The sequence below is a fragment of the Oncorhynchus mykiss genome, chromosome 13 (genome assembly GCF_013265735.2).
Source record: "Oncorhynchus mykiss isolate Arlee chromosome 13, USDA_OmykA_1.1, whole genome shotgun sequence".
Taxonomy (NCBI): domain Eukaryota; kingdom Metazoa; phylum Chordata; class Actinopteri; order Salmoniformes; family Salmonidae; genus Oncorhynchus; species Oncorhynchus mykiss.
This window is the reverse complement of record NC_048577.1, coordinates 19,693,642-19,701,925: the sequence shown is the minus strand read 5'-3', so window position 1 is coordinate 19,701,925 and position 8,284 is coordinate 19,693,642. Positions and strand designations below refer to the sequence as shown.

At 42.0% G+C, this 8,284-nt stretch overlaps 1 pseudogene; it reads left to right on the top strand.

Moving 5' to 3' along the window:
* Window positions 1-345: 345 nt before the first annotated feature.
* LOC118938229 lies at window positions 346-4,829 on the top strand (annotated as a pseudogene).
* The last annotated feature ends 3,455 nt before the right edge of the window (window positions 4,830-8,284 follow it).

Below are 8,284 nucleotides of genomic sequence, written 5' to 3'. Positions count from 1 at the left end.
TGTGCTGTAGCACGACACAGCTGAATAAGCATCAAGCTTTGATTGAGTCAGCTGTGTAATGTTGGGGGGGAAACGGTCACCCCTTGGAGTCCCAAGGACCGAATATGGAAAACCCTGTGCTAGACGGTGATGATTCACAAGGATTCAATTCAGAAAGTGAAATTACAAGAATTGGAAACCTCATGTAATATAACTAAGGTCAGATGGTGAGGAATTGTACATAGATTATTGAATTGGCATTTCAATTAACCTTCTGAATTTACTGTATTGTTGATACAGCGCCCACCCCCAAAATAGTCTCCAGTCTTTCCTAGCTTCAACTAACGCAAGTACCCCTTCTCTAGAATGGCAGAGAACGACGTTGACAACGAGCTTTTGGACTATGAAGAGGATGAGGAGCCTCAGGTTGCCCTGGAGACCGCCACACCTGCGGGCAAGGAGGAGGTCCGCGCCATTGTCGACTGTGGCTTTGAACATCCCTCTGAAGGTGAGCCTCACAGGCACTTCCCACCTTCAACCAAGGACTGTTTTTGACTTTGTCCATTCTGTGTGTGTCAAATGGCACCCTATTCCTGACATAGTGTAAAACTATTGAGCTGGGCCCATAGGGCTTTGTTCAAAACTAGCGCTGTGTGTGACTGGGCCCTGGTCGAAAGTAATCCACAATATATAGTGTGTCATTTGGGACTCCGACTACGAGTTATACATGTATGCCCCTTCAAGCATCACATCATACTTAAACTGGTCATCTCTGTATACCTGTCGCAAGACCCACTGGTTGATGCTTATTTATAAAACCCTCTTAGGCCTCACTCCCCCTCCCCTATCTGAGATAACTACTGCAGCCCTCATACTCCACATACAACACCTGTTCTGCCAGTCACATTCTGTTAAAGGTCCCCAAAGAGCACGCATCCCTGGGTCGCTCCTCTCTTCAGTTTTCTGCCCTAGTGACTGGAATGAGCTGCAACAAACACCCAAACTGTACAGTTTTATCTCAATCTCTTCATTCAAAGACTCAATCATGGACACTTACAAAGCAGCCACAACTGTCAGTGTGATGTGTTGTCTACCTTCTTGCCCTTTGTGCTGTTGTCTGTTCCCAATGTTTGTACAATGTTTTGTGCTGCTACCATGCTGTGTTGTCATGTGTTGATGCCTTGCTATGTTGTCTTAGGTCTCTCTTTATGTAGTGATGTGTGTTTTGTCCTATATATATATTTTTTTAATGTTAAATCCCAGGCCCCAATCCCTGCAGGAGGCCTCTTGGTAGGCCGTCATTGTAAATAAGAATTTGTTCTTAACTAACTTCCCTAGTTACGTTTCTGTCTTTCAGTCCAACATGAGTGCATCCCACAGGCCATCCTGGGCATGGACATCCTGTGCCAGGCCAAGTCTGGAATGGGCAAGACGGCTGTGTTTGTACTGGGCCACCCTGCAGCAGATTGAGCCTGTGTACCGGCAGGTGAGTGGTTGAATCATGAAATTAATCTCTACATTGTGGAAGCAGCAACTGAATTGCTGTTACACTGAAACATAGTCCTCCTGTACTAAAAATAGCTTTCGGCGGAGAATCCATTGAGTGCTTTGTAGTTTAGGAATAGGCTTAATGTGTATCTGGGGATACTTGCATAAGAAAGTGTCTAATCGCCAACTTTATTTAACCTTTATTTGGACTAGGCAAGTCAGTTATGAACACATTTTTATTTACAATGACGGCCTACCCTGGCCAAACCCTAATGACGCTGGGCCAATTGCAGTCTGAATTTGTTCTCCTTTTAATCTCACTGTTTACACTGCTGTTCTATCCTATTGGATAATCTTGTGTGCTTTTTATTTCTCTGCTATCCAGAGAATTCTGTATTAAACATCCTCCCCTACCTCTCTCTCAGTCTACCAGGTGTCTGTGCTGGTGATGTGCCACACACGAGAGCTGGCCTTCCAGATCAGCAAAGAGTATGAGCGCTTCTCCAAGTACATGCCTACTGTCAAGGCAGCCGTGTTCTTCGGGGGCCTGTCCATCAAGAAGGACGAGGACGCGCTGAAGAAGAACTGCCCCCACATTGTGGTGGGAACGCCCGGCCGCATCCTGGCCCTCATCCGCAACAAGACCCTCAACCTGAAGAACGTGAAGCACTTTGTCCTGGAAGAGTGTGACAAGATGCAAATTCAGACCACAGTAGGACAGGGGGGCTGATGCCAGATGTGAGTGACGGGAGCAAGGAGTAAGTTGATACGTCACAGAGGAACGGTCAATTGAAAACGTGTTCCAATGTACCTACTAGCATACCACTTAGAATGCACTTCTAATACACTGTCCTACTAAGTAGTAGTGGATCTTGGAACAGAATGTGATAGATGGTGTGACTTAAGTAAGGATTTAGCCAAAACGTAGGAAAGTATTTACATTTTATGTAGTCCCGTGGTTATGTACATGTTCTGAAACTTAAAGTTGCAGTTTTACACACACACAGATGAACCCATCTCCCTAAATTGCACTTTGAAGAGGCAATCGGCAGTATAAACATTAATGAATCATCTTCCTCGCCCCTGTTTTGGAGGGATAGGTCTGGAGAAATTTAACCACTCTGAAATTCGTAGAGCTATATGCAAGGATTAACCGTCAATGATATCAGAATTATCATTTTGACCATGTTTTGAGACTATATAGTTTATTTTTGCGTTTACTTTGTTTACAAGCATTGGAATGAAACATTTCTGATGGGGTACGAAAGTTGAACTAAGCTCATGGGCATTTGTTATTCTTTTAATTTTAAATGTCTAAAAATGGATGTAGAAACTGCAGATATCCCCCCCCTTTTTTTCAAGGGATTTTGGATATGGCTTAATATTAATGTAAAAAGTTCCAGTCTAGCACATCTAAGCTTTGTCTTTTCGTGACTGTCTGTCTCACAAGTGGCCAGAGTTGACCCTCTCTTCACCTGGGTCTGGGGCTCTGGACATTTTCAGGAGGAACAGTCCTGGCATTAAAGCTATAATGAAAAATAAAGTTCCATCCAGCTCTAGTACTAGTAATTGATGTTCACAATCACATTTGTAGTTCTTCATTCACCAACACAGAATGTGGTTTACTCCTGTTTTTCACTTAATGTGGCTAGGTTTATAAAACTGCCCTAAATAGTGACACTTTCCCCATGTTCTATTCATTGGGGCACACTAGCAAAATGTTTAGCACTGGAAGTCCTGGTAGTCCCTCCCTGTGTTCTGTTTGGTGCTTAATGAATATCTCCTGTAGCCCATGGATGTGTTTGTGGACGATGAGACCAAGCTGACGCTGCACGGCCTGTAGCAGTACTACTGCAAGCTGAAGGACAGCGAGAAGAACCACAAGCTCTTCGACCTGCTCGACGTGCTCGAGTTCAACCAGGTACGGACAGAGGTCTTTTCAGAGACGTAATTTATAAAACGTAAGTGAGTTGAATGTATTTTGTCCATGGATTTGAAAGTCACGTTTTTAAATACAATTTTACTCATTCAAGTGAACTAAGTCTATGCACCGACAAAGTTTCTGCCTGTGAGTTTTATGCCCTGTGTTTTTCGTCTTCAGAGTGTACATTTATTTGACCAGGGTAAAGCCAGGGTGCCATATCAGATGCAGCATGGGTTTTGTGCCCCATGTTTGTCTTCGGGGTCTCACTGCCATTTTCTCCCCTGTCTGAAGGTGGTGATCTTTGTGAAGTCTGTGCAGCGCTGTGTGGCTCTGTCTCAGCTGCTGGTGGAGCAGAACTTCCCTGCAATCGCCATCCACAGGGGCATGGCCCAGGAGGAGAGGTGGGTTCTGATGGAGAGGGAAAAATCACTGGCTAAACCCTACAGTCTATGCACTTGTTAAAATCTGAGCAGTTTTGATTGGTATAAGCAATATTAGGACTTACACTTCAAGTCATCTCAGATATTAATAAGTGCATAGGGTTTAGGGGTAGATTTGGGATTGGGTCTTGGCTTTCATTGGGAATTTCTGATTTGGACAAAAGAATGTCCTCGACTTTTCCGTCCTCTTATCCGTAAACCGATAAGTGGTTGAGGAGTGTCAATTCGTTAGTAGGCAAACGGTGTCCTCGCCTCCTGCTGAGGAAGCATAAGTGTCCTTTGCTGAAGTTGACATCTACCCCTCCCCTTTCAATCAGCTGTTTACTCTGAGAAGCATGCACATATTTAAAACGATAAGTAGCATATCGTTTTTATCCATACAATGTCTAGCTAAATGTCTTTTCCTACTTTACACATTTTAATTTGGGATTCCACCCCTCTAAATGTCATTTGCATTATGTGTGAATGGAGTCTACTTTCATACAAGCACATTTCCTCCTCTCAGTTACTGTTGACTTTTTTTCAAAAGGAGGAGAGGAATGAGGAGTTGCACAATCAAATTGAGAATCTCATTTACTTGCACATTTTCTATAATAGTCATGTAGAAGCTGTTATCCAAAGGGACTTAACAAGAACTTTCTCTCAGACAACATGCTTGTGGGTCACAGTTTCAGTGTACCCACAGGAGTGAAGCAGGATGTATAATGCCTGTTCTACTTATTCTAAATCTATGGGTGCCCCCCTTCCTCCCCCAGGCTTTCCCGGTACCAGCAGTTCAAGGACTTCCAAAGGTGGATCCTGGTGGCCACCAACCTGTTTGGCCGAGGGATGGGCATTGAGTTCGTCAACATCGTCTTCAACTACGACATGCCGAGGACTCCGACACCTACCTGCACAGAGTGGCCCGTGCAGGCAGGTTCGGGACGAAATTCATTATATCGTTCCATGGCCCTGTACAGCAGATGTTATCTAGAATCATATAAGTTGCATAAATGGTAAGCTTGAATGAAGACCAGACACATTTGGGCAAATTAGCTAATATCATGTAATCCGGTGAAGCTCCCTCAGACTACCCAAGTTCCCTAAACGCAACCACATTTAGAAGAAGAATTGCTTCCTGAATTCCTAGTGTAGCAATAAGCGCCCTTCTGATAATCACGTTTACATGAATACCAAGGGTAACATGGCTTTAAAATATACACTTCCACCATCCTCCCTCCAAAGGAATTGCAAAGAAATGCGATGTGACTAATAATTTATTCTGCAATGGTAGTGAGTGTATTGTCGGAGGGGGGCTAGGCCGATCTGACCCTGATCAGGTCTGTGATTAAATAAGATACAGATTAAAAGGATCACCAGCACTGCTGCGTTAACCTCAAATGGATTACAAACAGATTTAACACTGTACACCAACATAACCCCGGATGCCCTTGCATTTGCCTAGGCATTAACAGAAAATACACACATAAACGATACACGGTATGTCCATGGGATTGGTTTAAGCCTCACTTTCCCAAAGTAGATGAACCAACCAGATCCTCTTTTCTGGGGAACTGATCGAAACTGATATGGGACCAGTATAGTTAGTGTGGCATCAAAATGAAACCATCTGACCTATTACTATTACACCTGTGCCACTTTGGTACAATAGCCCCAGTACATTGTGTCACTAGTTGATTGTGTGTTCATTCAGCTCTATATTAACACCATATGAAACCTCCCTCTGGGGTTACAGAACAGGTCTGGATAGTTTGCCACACACACTGGAATGGGCCAATAGTGAGGTGATGTTAATTATTCTCCCAGAGAGAGTTAACTGAGGTGAATCATTCCAGTACATTACCAGACACCAGTGATCCTAGAAAACAAGTGCAACCAAGACAACCGCTCTGGTGAAATGGTTGCCCGGGCTTGTTTATCATAATAAAGGGCAAGGCCCTGTTCACCTGACTAGGTGGAGAAATAGATGGGGGGGCGTGGTATTGGGCGTGGCCAACAGCGCCTTCTCCGACCAACATTTTTAGAGGCCCTCCCATGGCAGCAGAAACAAAATGTTGCTGTTTTAAAACAATGTTGTCTGCTATTCGCAGTTCTAGACATTTTGCCATGGGGAAAAGAAAGCATTTTACAGTTTAATTAAGCTAGTTTCCTGCAATTCTACACATTTTGCCATGGCTTGTGTTGTGTTCTTATGCTACACTTCATGACCAAAAGCTTGTCAAACATCTCATTACAAATCATGGGCATTGTTATAGAGTTGGTCCCCCCTTTGGTGCTATAACAGCCTCCACTCTTCTGGGAAGGCTTTCCACTAGATGTTGGAACATTGCTGCGGGGACTTGCTTCCATTCAGCCACAAAAGCATTAGTGAAGTCAGGCAATGATGCTGGGTGATTAAGCCTGGCTCGCAGTCGGTGTTCCAATTAATTCCAAAGCTGTTCACTCATGTGAAGGCCAAATTACAGAGGAGGAACTGCTTGAGGCAATTGGGTTCTTTAAGGATGGGAAAACTCCAGGGCTGGATGGCATACCAGTGGAAGTATACAAAACTTTTTTGGTATACTCAAAGGACCATTATTGGCTTGTTTTAACCACTCCTATATAAATGGTAGATTATCAGACACGCAAACTGGAAACAATAGAACATTATGAAATATCGGGGACACCAGGCCTGGTTTTCATAGCTGATTTAGAAGAGGCTTTTGATAAAGTACGACTGGAGTTTATATATAATATTTCAATTTTGGGGAATGTCTTATAAAATGGGTTAAGGTTATGTATAGTAACCCTAGGTGTAAAATAGTAAATAATGGCTACATCTCAGAAAGTTTTAAACTATCTAGAGGAGTAAAACAAGGTTGTCCACTATCGGCATATCTATTTATTATTGCCATCGAAGTGTTAGCTGCAAAGATTAGATCAAACAATAATATTAAGGGATTAGAAATCAGGGGCTTAAAAACTAAGGAGTCATTGTTCGCTGATGATTCATGTTTTCTTTTAAAACCACAATTGGAGTCTCTCCACGGCCTCTTAGAGGATCTATATACTTTTGCTATCCTCTCTGGATTAAAACCAAATTATGATAAATGTACCATATTACATATTGGATCACTAAAAAAATGCACATTTTACATTACCATGTAGTTTACCAATTAAATGGTCTGACGGAGATGTGGACATACTCGGTATACAAATCCCAAAAGAAAGAAATTATCTCACTCCAATATTTTTTTATAGAAAGTTTGCAAAAATAGATAAGATCTTGCTACCTTGGAAAGGAAAATACCTGTCTATTTGTGGAAAAATCACCCTGATTAACTCCTTAGTTATATCAGTGTACCTATTTGCTTATGGTTTTGCCTAAACCTAGTGTTTACAAAAGTAACACATTCCAAAACAACAGAAAACCCATTATACAAATAACACAGCAAAATATCTTATTAAGAATGCACATGTTCATTCACAATCGACATTAAATGGCAGCTACTCTTCGCTACAACCGAGCAGGGCTCATATTACTCTCTTCAAACTTAACTCTAACTTCCTCAAGATGTTACTAAAACACACCTTAAACACTCTTGACATGTTAGCGAGTTATAACATTTAAATGACTCTTTTTTTTATCATCAATAAAGTACCTGAAAACAGGGGAGAAATAATCACGAGAGTGATACGGTGTTGTTTTCTCAATTCAACTTTTAGTTCAATGAGAAAAGACCGCGATTTCCCCAGGAATATGGGTGGAGACCAGAGCAATCGATCTCCAGCTCATAGATTAAGAGCATTTCGTAGATCACAGATTAACACTTAGGCACCACAAAATAAAGTAATCAATATAACGTTTACCCATTACTCTCACAATTCGTACCCTTTGTACGCTTGAACTTTAACACAATTATATGAATGTTTTCAATCTCTATCAACTAATACTGAATGCATGATCTTTTTAACCTTAGATGTTTTAAGATCCTCAGATACTATGAACTTACTAATACTTTTTAATGTATAACAGGCTATGAATATTTCCTTTAACCTGTCACATATGTATATATATGTATATATATGCATGCGTGTATGGATATATATATTTACCCCAAAAATATGGGGGATTGGAAATGATGCAGACAATTACATAGGAAGCAACATTCTATCCGCAATATTAAGCTAAAAGAAAAAAAAGCTGTTTGATGGGGTTAAGGTCAGGGCTCTGTGCAGGCCAAACCATTTCTGTTTGGAACTCCCTTTGTGCACGGAGGCATTGTCATGCTAAAACAGGAAAGGGCATCGTATAGAATGTCATTGTACCCCTCACTGGAACTAAAGGGCCTATCCCGAACCATGAAAAATAGCCCCAGGCAATTCGTTATTCCTCCTCCAAACATTAGTTGGCACTATGCATTGTGGCAGGTAGCGTACTCCTGGCATCCGCCAAACCCAGATTTGTCCGTTG